Here is a 14,553-nt window from a genome sequence, read left to right as displayed (position 1 = left end):
CCATATGAAGTATACCACGGGCAGACAACAATCAGGCAGATACTTTAGCAAAAGCTATAGCCACGGGCAAAACCCACCAATAGGCACCTTCCTCGAGACCCTGCACCATCCGACCACCAGAACCCTTGAAAAACAACCGTCGCCATCCTCCCCATCCAAACTGCGGGCTGGAGGGCCTCCCTCCTATCGTTCCTAAGAAGAACAGTAGAACCGGATGACCCAATTGCACTATGCCACATCCAACATCACGCCAGGGGCTACCACCTCATAAACAACACCCTTTACAAGATAGGTGTCTATGCCCCCCTCCTTCGGTGCATCACTAAACAAGAAGGAGCCACCCTCCTCAGAGAAAAACACGAAGGCCTGTGCGGTAGTCATTTGGCGCCTCGTGCTCTAGCCGGTAAGGCACTCCGCCAGGGGCTCCATTGGCCTACGATCATGTCCGACGCGAAAAAACTCATCTGCACTTGCCAAGGATGCCAATGGATGGGACGATGAAGCCACCGACCTCCAACTCCTTTGCAACCAATCGCCCCTGTCTGGCCCCTGGCTCGTTGGGGTATGGACCTCATCGGTCCACTTCCCTGCACCAAAGGAAACCTCCAGTACGCAGTGGTTGCATTAGAATATTTTTTCAAATGGGTCGAGGCCGAACCGCTCACTACGATCACATCAAAAAATGTCTAGAAATTCTTCTGGGAGAATATAATTTGCCACTTCAGCGTCCCACAATAGCTCACGGCGGACAACGGCACATAATTCGATTCTGGGCCCTTTAGACAATTCACCAACGACCTTAGCATCCAATTATGCTTCGCAGCAGTTCGACACCCTCAATCCAATAGAGTCGTCGAAAGGGCCAACGGAAACATCCTCTCTGGTCTAAATCGGTGCCTCATCGGCTTAGCTCGAGGCCTATGGGTCGATGAATTACCCAAGGTTTTATGGTCCCTCTGCACCACTATCACGCGGACCATTAGGTTCACACCCTTCCGCCTCCTATACGGAGACGAAGCCATGATCCCCACTGAGGTCAAGGCCTGCTCTCTCAGGGTACAACTCCCACAAACTAACGGAGAAAGGGAGCTCTCCCTCGACCTTACTGAGGGCACGTGGCTCCACGCCATTCAGAACCTAGATCACTACTTTTAGAAAACTAAGGCTTGGTACGATCCAAGGGTTGCGCCGCGAAACTTCAAACCCGGCGAACTCGTGCTTCAACGCGCCCTAAACCCAGGAAAGCTACGCAACAAATGGGAAGGTCCATACCTGGCCCTCGAGTCTAATAGACTCAGCTCCTACCGACTGACCGATGCAGAGGGCACCCCCCTCGAACACAGTTGGAACGCAGAGACCCTCCACAAGTATTATGTATAAAGAACCCCAACCTTCCTCCAAAAAAAAAGCCGGCATCTCGGAGGCATAAGCCTCCATGCTGGATAGGCATTGGCGGATAGGCAAAGATCGCTCTAGCATCTTGAAGGCATAAACCTCCGTGCTGGACAGGCCATCTTTAAGGTCTCGCTAACCTACGTGGCGAATAGGCAAAGTCCGCTCCAGCATCTTGAAGGCATAAGCCTCCGTGCTGGACAGGCACTCCGTCCGCCATCTTTAAGGTCTAGCTAACCTACGTGGCGGATAGGCAAAGACCGCTCCAGCAGTTTGAAGGCATAAGCCTCCGTGCTGGATAGGCATTCCGTCCGTCATTTGGGCATAGCAAACCTAAAATGTCGGATAGGCAAAGACCGCTCCAGCATCTTAAAGGTAGTGCCTTCATACCGGACAGGCACAACACCCCCTGTCATTTCTAAGGCCAGGCCGCCCTAGGCATGGCAAGGGGATAAAAACACCAACAAAACTGAGTTTATCACCTGACCCTTCCGATGCCCCTCGAAGTCTCGCACCTCGTGGCCATCAGAGAACCACAGAATGCGAAGGGGCTGGGACAAGGGGCACAGGCGAAACATAAGCGCAATCAATCATCAAAAAGGGAGAGGAAAAAGAACATTCAAAATTCTTTTTATACAGTTAACTGCTGTACATCGAATCTATGCCCAGCAAACTGGCTAGCCTACTACGCCCCCTGTACCACTACGAGAAGACGAGGGTGCCCGACCGCCACGCCTCCCGGACACACCACGGGACCTGGAGAGTCATCCACAACAACTGCGCATGAGAGGCTGACGCGAGCCCCCTCCAACAAAGAGGCTGCTGCCCGAAATAGAGACTCGACCCCGGGAAGACAAAAAATCTGTTGGGAAGGGATACGAGTCGAAAGCCGAGAAGTCTAGATCCTCCCCCTGCCCCACTGACGAGGCCTCTGCGGCCTGTGCCTCCTCCACCTTCACCTCACCCAAGGCAGACTCGAGAATTTCCAAAGGCACCCTTCCGTCAGAACCCTGGGGAAGGACAAAGCGCCGTAAGAAGCGTGAGCCGGCAACCTCCCGGGCCATTTGGGCCACACACTAGTCATCTCTTGCGGTAAAGCATACATCTAGAGTGGACACCGGCGGATCCTCTGGCTCGACCTTAACCAAAACGTTGGCAGCCACCTGCGAGTCAACATGCCCATCGGAATCGTGGGGCATAACAAAGTGACTCCGCTGACGAACGAACAGAGTAGCCCCCGATGCACCAGACGCACTCTATCCCTCCCCAGAGGCACTATCCAAGGTAACGGATGAGGCCTCCTCCGGCCTCGGGCCGCCATACCTATACATGCAGAGCAGACTCCGGTTAAAACTCAAAGGCTCAAACATCCTAGAAACAACACAGGAAGACAGGCACGTTTTCCATCAAATAAAGGAAAGGTTATATACATAAAGCAGAAGGAGGCGGTCAACATACTAGAACTCAACTCCCCTCCCTAGGAAAGAAAAGAAAACAAAGACAGCCACAATAGAGCTACACCTCCAGGGTATCCACACTTGGCTCCGGGGGGCATCAACGCCAGACAAAGCTCCCCCAGAGGGTCGCGAAGCACCCATAGGCTCCGAGTGAAGCGCCAGGCCTCCCAACAAAGAACTTGGGCGAAGGCCCCCCCAGGCACCCGGAGCCCCCTAACCCACCATGAAGCGCAACGTCACGTTCCGACCATGTTTTGCCCATACGCCGCAACGAAAGCTCTCCAAGGCTGTGCCAATCTCCACCGGAGGTGCCTCTGGCTGGAAGACCTCGACCATGGAGTCCGGCACCTGCCTATCCAGTGCTTTGAAGGGACCAACCCCCACCTAGTGCAGCTGGGTCAGCTAAAGTGCAGCAGCCACGTGAGCGCTGGACCTTGCATAGGCCTCCGCGACCCTAACCATAACCCTCGCGGCAAACCGAAGCCAGAAGAGTGGCATGACCGACGCCTCCGAGTCGGAGGACAGTGGCAGACATTAGGCCCCTAGGCTGCTCAAGGCATCAGAGGTATTCTGGGCTACCTCCGATGCTAGCGCCGTTAACTGCTGGCACTCCAAACGCAGTGCCCCCTCCGATGCCCGAACCTCCTCCAGCTCTCGCCGCATATCTACCACCGCCACCTGAAGGGTATCAACATCACTCTTGGTAGACACACGGGTCGTGTTGGCCACATCGGCATCCTCCTTTGCCTCCCGGAGGACTTCGGCAGCCTTTTGAGCCTCAGCCTCGGCACGCTCATGAAGCACCATCTCCTCATGAAGATGGCCCTCTGCAGACACCGCTCGTTTTCGGGCCTCTTCCAAAGCCTGGCGCACGCCACCTCCCAGCGCCCTCATCAAAATTACTTGCTGCAAGGCACCACAAAAATATGGAAAAAGACAAGATAAGCTACCCAGGACCCAACACCGGACCCGACGATCATAACTAACACTACCGACCTGAAGGGCCGCTGCTGCCAATCGCGCCTCCAGCTCCTCCAGGGGACGCTGGGCCAAAGCTCTCTTGACCTCCCCACTCCCAAGCAGAGAGGAGGCCGCAACGAAAGCCCTTGACACTTCCAGGCGCAATGCGAAGTCGTCCGGGGTTAGGATCCCGAGGCCAGGGCCCCCCTCAACCGCTCCAAAGGGACTCCCGGCAGAGGGCACGGCACCTCGGGCACCAGCCGCCGCGGGTGGGCCACCATCTGACTTCGGGCCCTGTGGGAACGAAGCTACATCCCCCGAGACGGCTCTCGGAGATCCCTTCGGAGAAGTCCTCGATCTCCGCTGGGCCTCCGAGGCCCTAGGGGGTGGAGTCAAGGTCGCATCCACCTCGAAGGTTGCTACAACAAAAAAGAAATACAAATTATGATCCCAACGCACGACCAAAAGGGTATGACTAGCAAAGCAAACCACACCTGGTTCCCCCGAACCTCTTACAAGAGGACCTGTAGCATCCTCAGCATCCGAGTCGACAAGACCGAAGTCGAAGTCCACAGAGGCCATGCCTCGCCGTTGGCTCTGGCCGTGACCCGCAATATCCGGGGAGGCTCGGTCCTTCCCCTAGCCATCGCCGCCACCCTGGCCCTCGCCTCTGAACTGATCGCTCACACTCCCAACCCACCTCAGGTGCTTCTTGCGAACTAGGGGCGCCTCCGACGACTCGGATATTGAACCAGTATGCGAGCCTCTGGATACTGAGGGCCGCCGGGCCTGGAGCATCCTTGTACGAACAGGGGGGCGCACGTGCTCATTTTCCAGCCGCTCTAGGCTCTGGAGGATCCCACCATGCCGGAGCCCCCACGCCAAGGTAAAAAACAGACATGACTGTACCGCTCCCAACTCTGAGCCAGGGCCACCCACCGCTCCTGCTCCATGATAGTAAGGGGGCCAGGATCACCTCCGTGATCTCCACAGCGCGCTCCAGTGGGAGGTAGCTCTCTGAAAGAAAAAAGACAGCTCACATCGGCAGATCGAGAACCCAACTACAAAGAGAACTCACCAGCACTGATGGGCGGACCGGAATACACCTTCGGCCACTCTTCTGCACCTTGCTCAAAAACATAGTTCCAGCCAGTTTGGAGGGACCGGACACGCAACATGGTGAACTCCTCCACGTAGTCACGCATGCTCATCTTCTCGCCCACCCTCCAGAAAAGGGCCAATCGCGAGGCGAACTAGTCGTCTATAATCCCCGTCTCTGACTCCAGAACATACACGATATCCCAGTTCATGGAGAGAAGGGGCGATGCAGGACCGATGCTGTAGTAGAACCACCGCTGCAACCAGCCGCTATACCACCTGCTGTTGATGGCCTTCGCCGGGAAGGCATCGCGATACTACAACCGTATCTGGAAGTTGATACTCCTAAAGCTGAGGGGCCTCTTCGTCCCCTCGACCTTGATCAACTTCGGCTGGCAGCTGGTAAAGTGGAGGGCCGCAAAGAAATCCGCCCTCCCTTCACACCCCTTCGCCTGCTTGGCCCACTCAAAGGTGGCCAGGCGGGCAATGGTGTTGGTGTGGAGCTGCGGGAGCTCCACGTAGAAGTGGCGGAGCACCTCTTCAAGCAACGACACTGAAGGAAAACCCAGGCCCACCTCAAAGAAGGCCTCAAATACAATGACCTCATGGACTAGAAGCTTCGAGACCTCCTCGCCCAGCGAAGGCCGAGCGACGGCTCGGGAGGGGATCTTCCCCTCCCTAACCATCCGGTCGAGCTCCTCGTCACTAATGACAGACAATCCCAGCACGGTGGTTTGCCGGGAGTGGCTTTTGCTGGCGTGTCAGAGCTCCACTCCCGGCGGCAGCCCCATCTGCAACGGGGAAGCTGATGATACCTGAGGGTCCCCCACCATGGCTACTCCGGCCATCTCCCCCACCACCCGAGTTTTGGCTTCACTCGGGGTACTCAGGTCAGCCATATGAACCGCAAGAGGATGGCGAAAGGCGCTAAACTACGAGAGAGATAGGAGTAGATATCAAGGAACAACTCACACAAGGCAAGAGGTGCTGAAGACAGAGGCAGATGAGAATGAGGAGTCGGCAAAAGGGTTGCCTTGGGCAATTTCCCTCCTGATACAAATAGAGGGCAACTTGCCCCCTCCAGGTGGCGTGCACACACGCCGTCCTTTCGCCTGCCAGGCCGAAATCATGGGGGAGTGAAATCGACTCCCCTGCCCCCCCCCCTCACAACAAGATGACACGCGTCCCTCGCTCCGCTAGATATGGCAGGACTACACCTCTCCCCAGGGCACATTCAATGCCCCATGTCGCCAACGTCATCCAACACACTGTTTCATCACCCAGGTCAAATCGTCCCGAGCAAGCCAAGCGATTCTTGAACCGCGAGCCATCAACCACAAGCCAGGGACCGCTGGGGGCCTTGCTCCAAAGGAACCGTGAGCCCAACCGCTCCGCTGGCCACCCCCGCAAGGGGCTACTGTTGGGGATCGTTATTAAGGACCCCATATGGCCCTTTGGCTTAATTAGCTCAGCCTCCCAAAGGTTGAGCCTATTCCCGTCTTCTGAAGCCCTGGCCTTCCGGAGCTCAGCCTCCCGAAGGTTCGATCTCCGAGGCTTCGGTCTCCCGAAGCCTCCCCCTTCCGAAACCCCGGCCTTTCGGTGCTCCGCCTTCTGAAGGCCTGGTCCCTGAGGCTTTGTCGCTGGCTTCCCGGAGGTTACTGGGTGACACATCAACCCTCAGGAAAGATCTGCTAAAAAGTAAGGGCCAGTCGTACTTTGCCTGCGAGGAAGTGACCAGCATTTAATGCCTAGGCTAGTGGACGCTGCTCTAACACCCCAGTATGATGATACCTATTCTAACACCCCTGGCGGTGCGACGTCGGGCCGCAATTGGCAACCGGCTCACCCCCTTCAGGGGGCAGGCACCACGATAATTACCACGGTGGATATTTATCTCTAAACAAGATAGAAGGTAGTCTTCCGGGATAAGGCTCGGTAAATTGGCCAGATCCCGGATATTTGTACATTATGATAACTTGTACGTCAAACGACGCATGGCCCTATAAATAGGAGGCCATGGTCCTCTAGGCAGGGGTACAACACAGGACACAAATCACAACAAACCTGTGATTCTCCCCCAGATCGATCCATTTTCCTACCATCAATATACTCGTGGTGTTCCTTTCTCTCAAACTTCGTCTCCAAACTTGAGTCTCCTCCTTAGAAGAAACTCTCGCCGTATTTACTGGGGCAAGACAAACTCTTGCTCAAACAGTAACATTTACCACCCCACAAGTATAATCTCATAGTAAAATCTCCCTTAGGGTTCAAACCCTATGTCATGATAACATATTTGTCATGATGAGTGCTCTATATATGCTGCCAACATGGAAAGGTGGGGATCATATAGGGTATAACAATACACTAAAGACTACTTAAATAAATGTGTCATTGCAATTATCTCCATAAATCAGACCAAACAAGAAGTTAGTGGGATGTGTTAGTTCAACCCTCCCCAATCACCTCATATCTATGCTATCAGCTTAAGAGGAGTACTCGAGGTCACATCATAGCAAATATGTTAAGTTGGCGTCAAGTGAAATTTGCTATAGGGTTAGTCTAGTGGGGTGGTAAATGTAAGTATATTACTTATAGGGGGGTATTTGCATCTTCAAGGGCCCATTTGCATCTTCAAGTGACTTGTAGAACGTTATTTGTAATTTCTCCTTTTCTTAATCCATTATAAACTAAATTTCCAATATCTGACTATTTAGCTCATGCCATCATGGGTGACATGGCAAAACAACGCTGCCATGCCTAAGAAAAACATGACGTATCACACTATTTGCCATGCAGTGGCAAGACAACTCTATCACACCACGTATGACAAGCAACACCACTTAAGGTACAATTATCCATATCAACCATCTTATAGCCATCTCACGTATTACTATTGTAGCATCTAGGCCCCTAGGTAAGAGGTAAGAGTTTCGGTGATTAATGACAACTGTATCATTGTGACTAATGTATACGTTTTGAACAGTATCAAAGAAAAAAAAACATAATTGACAATGATGTCTTGATACTCTTGCCTTTTAAGCGCTTATATGGACGATCAAAGGACCGGTACATGAAGGTTAAGGATCTTCTAGTTCTAAGTGTCACAAGGAGATGAAGGACACTTAGAGTAGTATAGGTTCTATTTCTTTTTTAGTCTTTTGACCGTACTATAAAGAGGGGTTAAGAGTTGTAGCTTGATCTAGGTGAGTCTAGACATAGTTGCTTCCCACTTGTGAAGTTCTATAGCTAGGTTGGTCATACAAGCTTTTGGTTCAATATCCAAGAAGTTAGAACTCAAGATTGTTTGAATTAGATAAATTCAGCGAAAATTCAACTCACCGGATGATCCTCTGTATAAAGAGTGTACTCACCGGAGCAATTTCCTAAGAGTTCTGAGTTGTAAAATTTTTGAAGACCACGCCGGATGGTCCGGCGTTCGAGTGGTGAGATCACTGGAGAAATATTTGCAGTGAAGTCTCGGCTTAAGTCTACACGCTGGATGGTCTGGCGTTGTGAAGAGTAAACGCCGGATAAATTTATACAGAGAGGTTGCAAACTACCGTCTGGCCGGTTTCAATGCGCCGGATGATCCGGAGTTAGTCCGGATGAAACACCGGATCTTTAACGGCTAATGGAACAGTTAACGGCTATTCTGTCAGGGGTATTAGCACCGGATATTCCGATGTGAACCGAGTTATTCACACCGGACCTTCCGGCGTTAAGAAAAATTATGGGTTGTTAGGCAACGGCTAATTCTTGATCCTTAGCCTATAAATACCAACTCATTTGGTCTCTTTTGGTGCTATTGCGACCATGTAGCAGCTCATACACTTGGTGTGTCATTTAGAAGCAAGAGAGAGCACTTGTGTTTAATCTCAAGTTCTTAGTTGAAGATTAAGGACATCTTTAGTGCTTGGAGAGTAACAAGTGTGCATCTAGCTGTTGTCTAGGCTTTGTCTTTGTCAAGTGAAGCTTGAAGCTTGTTACTCTTGGTGGTTGGCAACACCTAGACGGTCTTGGTGATCGAAGGTGTTCTCGGTGAGCTCTTGGAGGATTTGTGGGAGCCCCGGGAAGAGATGATGTACTTGGTTTGATGCCTGCCAATCCGGAGATGGAGAAGGGGCAATCAAGTCTTAGTGACTTAAGAGGGAGCTACATCCTTGGTGGATGCTCCAACGAGGACTAGGGGGAAGTGCCAACTTCTCGAAACCTCGGGAAAAAATTGGTGTTCTCTTCTCCAACTATTTACATTCCCGCATTTTACTTTGAGTATCTTGGTTCTTGCAAGTCTTTCTTTTTACCGTTTTCCCTCTTAGTTATCTTGCTTGTTTAGTTGCCTTGTCCTAGTTTAAATCACGTAGTTGCATTCTCCTTTATCTAGGCTAAGGTTGTTATTTATTTTAGAAAGCGGTAGAAGTTTTAATTAGCGCCCAATTCACCCCCCCCCTCTTGGGCCATTCGATCCTTTCAATTGGTATCAGAGCCTCGTGCTCTTGATAGGCTTAAAATCCTAGAGAAATGGCCCGGGGAGCGGAAGTACCGTGCCAAGATTCGAGGGAAAGAACTTTGCCTATTGGAAAGTTCGCATGGCGAGCTATCTTGAGGCTATTTCCCCCGAGTGTTGGCAAGCCACCTCTGTTGGGTTTGATCAACCTTTTACCGAACAAGAAGTTAGGTGGAATGCTAAGGCAAAGAATGCTATATTTGAAGGAATTAGTGAAAAAAATTTCTCTAGAGTTAGAAGCAAAGAATTCGCTCATGACATTTGGACTGCTCTTTGTGAAATTCATGAGGGTTCTAGGAGAATTCGTGAGGAAAGATATCATGTGCTTATGAATGCTCTTAATCAATTCAAGATGTTTCCAAATGAATTATGCAATGACATGTATTCTCATATGAACATGCTTGTGGAAGAAATCAATTCCCTTGAACTCACCCAATTGTTCGATGGAGATATTATTCGTAGGATCTTGATGGTGCTTCCCAAGCCACAATATAACATTGTCATCTCTCTTCTTCATGAAAGGGACATCAATGACATGACCATCACCGATGCCGTGGGAAAGATATGTGCTCATGAGATGTTCTTGTTTGGAGATCATGAGTCATCATCCAAGAAAAACCTTGCTCTCAAAGCAAAGATGGTTGACAACAAGAAGAAGAAGATGAAGCTTCCATCATCAAGTGAAAGTGATGAAGATGATGATAATGATGAAGATGATGATGATGACTCCAACACCGAGCTTGCTTTTCTCATGAGAAGAACCACAAGGATGATCTCTAAGTTTCAAAAGAAGGGCTACAACTATGATCCCAAGAAGAACAAATTTCGCTTAAAGAAATTTGACAAGTTCGGTGGCGGAGACAAGAAGAAGTGCTACAATTGTGGTAACCTTGGTCACATATCATATGATTTCCCTCATCCTGACAAGAGAAACAAGAACAAGTCCAAGAAGTTTGACGCAAGTGAGGATGAGGACAAGCACAAGAAGAAGGATCAAGACAAGAGGAACAAGAAGCTCTTCAACAAGAAGGGTGGAGGACGTAAGGCCTACATTGTTGGTGAATGGGTCTCCGGTAAAAGCTCAAGTGATGATTCAAGTGATAATGATGACAACAACTTCGCGGGTCTCGCCATCGTCAATGATGATCCACCTCTACCTCCACCACCTATGTGCCTCATGGCAAAAGGTAACAACAAGGTGAGTAGTGAGGAAGATGATAGTAGTGATGATGATGGTTTTTCTCCGAATGATCTATCTAAGCTAATGAACGACTATGCTACTATTATCAAAAGGCAAAAGGCTAAAATCAAGTCTCTTGAAAATGCTAATTCCATGCTTAGTTCTAGTCATGATGAGTTGCTTGCTAAATACAATAATTTGCTTAAGAAACATGATGAAGTAGTTGCATCTAGCAAGTCTCTTGAGGCTAGTAACTACAAGCTAAAACTTGAGCATAATGGCTTGATGTACAAACACCAAGAACTTGAGTATACTTATGATGCCATTGATCGAAGCTTAAATGAATTGGTTGATATTGATGTAGTTAAGGTCAATGCATCTACCTCTTGTGATGATCTTCTTGATATACCATGTGATGTTACATCATCCTCTAAGACTAACCATGCAAGGGAGCAAGAGCTTGAAAGTGAGATTGCAAGTCTCAAGTCTTGTGTGGCCCGGTTGACTAAGGGGGAGTACAAGCGCAAGAAAATTCTCATGAAGAATGCTTTATACTACAACAAGAAAGGACTTGGATGCTTCCCTAACCCGGTAAAAAGAGGAATGAAGACACCGGATATCAAGAATTGTTTGATCAAGGAAGTTGGTTCATATTGCCAACATTGACAAGTCACCGGACACCACACGAGGGAGTGTCCAATTCCTACAAAACCCCTTCCTATTTTGCCTTCTAAATACAAGTCCACGTTTAATGATCATCATTTTCTATTGCATAAGCTTAAAAGTGGTAAAATCATGATAAAATTCATTGGAACTCAAGCTAAGGGCAAACTTCCTAGGCAACTTTGGGTGCCTAAATCTCTTGTGTCTCACATGAAAGGTACCAAACTTGGTTGGGTACCTAAACAAAAAGCTTGATCCCATGCATGTAGGTGAACTACAAAGCCGATGGAAAACATTAGATGCTTGATAGCGGATGTACACAACATATGACCGGCAATGTAACGATGTTCACCTCTCTAGAAGATGAAGTGGGTGATCATGATAAAGTCACCTTTGGTGATAACTCTAAGGCAAATGTGGTAGGTTTGGGTAAGGTGGCTATCTCAAATGATCTCTCTATTTCCAATGTTCTTTTAGTAGAGTCACTTAACTACAATTTGCTTTCTGTAGCTCAACTGTGTGATCTAGGCTTCACATGCTTATTTAGTGATGTTGATGTTGTCATAACTAGCAAGAAGCATAATGATCTAATCTTTAAAGGTTTTGGACATGGGCATATCTATCTTGTGGATTTTTCCTCTAATGAAGCTAGCTTGACTACGTGCCTATTCACCAAGATATCTATGGGTTGGCTTTGGCATCGTCGGCTTGCACACATTGGGATGAGCCAACTTAAGAAGGTCTTCAAGAATGGAATGGTGATTGGTTTGAAGGACGTGGTTTTCGAGAAGGACAAGTTGTGTAGTGCTTGCCAAGCGGGAAAACAAGTTGCAAGCTCTCATCCATACAAGTCCATGATGTCTACATCAAGACCCTTGGAACTTCTACACATGGACCTCTTCGGACCAACTACCTACAAAAGTCTTGGTGGTAATCTATATTGTCTTGTCATTGTTGATGATTTTACAAGATACACTTGGACTTTGTTTCTAGATGACAAGGGCAAAACCGTTGGGATCTTCAAGAAGTTCGCAAAGAGGGCTCAAAATGAGTTTGAGTCCACACTTGTGAAGATCCGGAGTGACAATGTCACGGAGTTCAAGAACACTCAAATTGAAGATTTTTGCGATGATAGAGGCATCAAGCATGAGTTTTCATCCACCTACACTCCTCAACAAAATGACGTGGTGGAAAGGAAGAACAAGACCTTGATCATGCTTGTAAGAGCAATGTTGGATGAGTATGGTACACCGGAGAAGTTTTGGGCGAAAGCAATCAATACGGCGTGTCATGCATCTAATCGAGTCTACCTCCATCGACTATTGAAAAAGACGCCATACGAGCTTCTCATTGGAAGAAAATCCAATGTCTCCTACTTCCGGGTGTTCGGGTGTATGTGCTTCATCTACAAGAAAAAGAAACGCCTAGGCAAGTTTGAAAAACGTTGTGATGTTGGTTTTCTTGTTGGCTATGCATCAAACTCCAAAACATATCGAGTATTCAACAATGCCACCGGTTTTGTTGAAGAAACTTGTGATGTGGAGTTTGATGAATCTAATGGCTCCCAAGGAGAAGATATTTCTTGTGATGATGTAGGTGATGAACCCTTGAGAGATACAATGAAGAATATGGCAATTGGGGATATCAAGCCTAAGGAGGATGATGGAGATGTACCCTCTACTTCAATTCCGCACACCTTAATGGCACCCCAAGTTAATAAAGATGAAGACAAGGATGATCAACCACTTCCTTCACATGACGTCTATATCTCTCAAGAGAAAGCTCAAGCTCAAGCTCAAGATGTTGGACCACCACAAGATACACCTCAACAACCACAAGTGAAGCATACACACATTTTCAAGGATCACCCGATTGACTTGAACATTGGGAGTCCATCTAGGGGAGTACAAACTCGCTCTCGTCAGTGTGCTTCATTTTGTCAACATTACTCGTTTGTCTCTTGTTCAGAACCCACACATGTAGATGAGGCTCTCAAGGATCCGGATTGGGTGTTGGCAATGCAAGAAGAACTTAACAACTTCACCCGCAATGAGGTATGGATACTTGAAGAGATGCCTCAAGACAAGAATGTGATTGGAACCAAGTGGGTCTTCCGCAACAAGCAAAATGAACATGGTGTGGTGGTACGCAACAAGGCAAGACTTGTCGCACAAGGTTTTGCACAAGTTGAAGGTTTGGATTTTGGCGAAACATTCGCTCACGTGGCAAGGTTTGAAGCCATCCGTATCCTTCTTGCATTTGCTTCACATCATAACATTAAACTTTATCAAATGGATGTGAAAAGTGCATTCTTAAATGGTCTTATTAATGACCTCGTATATGTTGAACAACCCCCCGGTTTCGAAGATCCTAGATATTCTAATCATGTTTATAGGTTGGTCAAGGCGCTTTATGGACTCAAGCAAGCCCCACGAGCTTGGTATGAACGCCTACATGACTTCCTCATCAACCAAGGATTCAAGATCGGGAGGGTGGACACCACATTGTTCACAAAGATCATCGATAATGATTCTCTTATGTCAAATTTATGTTGATGATATAATATTTGGTTCAACTAACAAAGAGTTTTGCAAGGAATTTGGTGATATGATGTCTAGGGAGTTCGAGATGTCGATGATTGGCGAGCTAAATTACTTTCTTGGATTCCAAATCAAGCAATTGAAGGAAGGGACATTCATCCATCAAGAGAAGTACACGAGGGATATCCTCAAGAAGTTTAAGATGGATGAGTGCAAGCCAATCAAGAGCCCCATGCCTACAAATGGACATCTCGACTTGGATGAAACGGGTAAATCAATTGACCAAAAACTATATCGCTCTATGATTGGGTCACTCCTTTACCTTACCGCATCTAGGCCCGATATTATGTTTAGTGTATGCATGTGCGCTCGTTTTCAAGCTAATCCTAAGGAATCACATCTTAGCGCGGTAAAAAGAATCCTTAGATACCTAAAGCATACACCTAGCATAGGCTTGTGGTACCCGAAAGGTGCTAGTTTCGTACTCCTGGGATACTCGGGTTCGGACTTTGCCGGATGCCGTGTGGATCGCAAGAGTACTTCGGGTGGGTGCCACTTGCTAGGGCGATCCCTAGTCTCTTGGAGTTCTAAGAAGCAAAACTCAGTAGCCTTGTCCACAGCGGAAGCGGAATACATTGCCGCCGGAGCGTGTTGTGCTCAAATCCTCTATATGAAGCAAATCTTGTTAGACTTTGGTGTTCATCTAGAGAAGGTTCCACTCCTTTGTGATAATGAGAGTGCCGTAAAAATTGCTAACAA

This window comes from Phragmites australis, chromosome 8, assembly GCF_958298935.1.
Source record: "Phragmites australis chromosome 8, lpPhrAust1.1, whole genome shotgun sequence".
NCBI lineage: Eukaryota > Viridiplantae > Streptophyta > Magnoliopsida > Poales > Poaceae > Phragmites > Phragmites australis.
The sequence above is the reverse complement of the archived record's forward strand: the minus strand, read 5'-3'. Positions refer to the sequence as shown.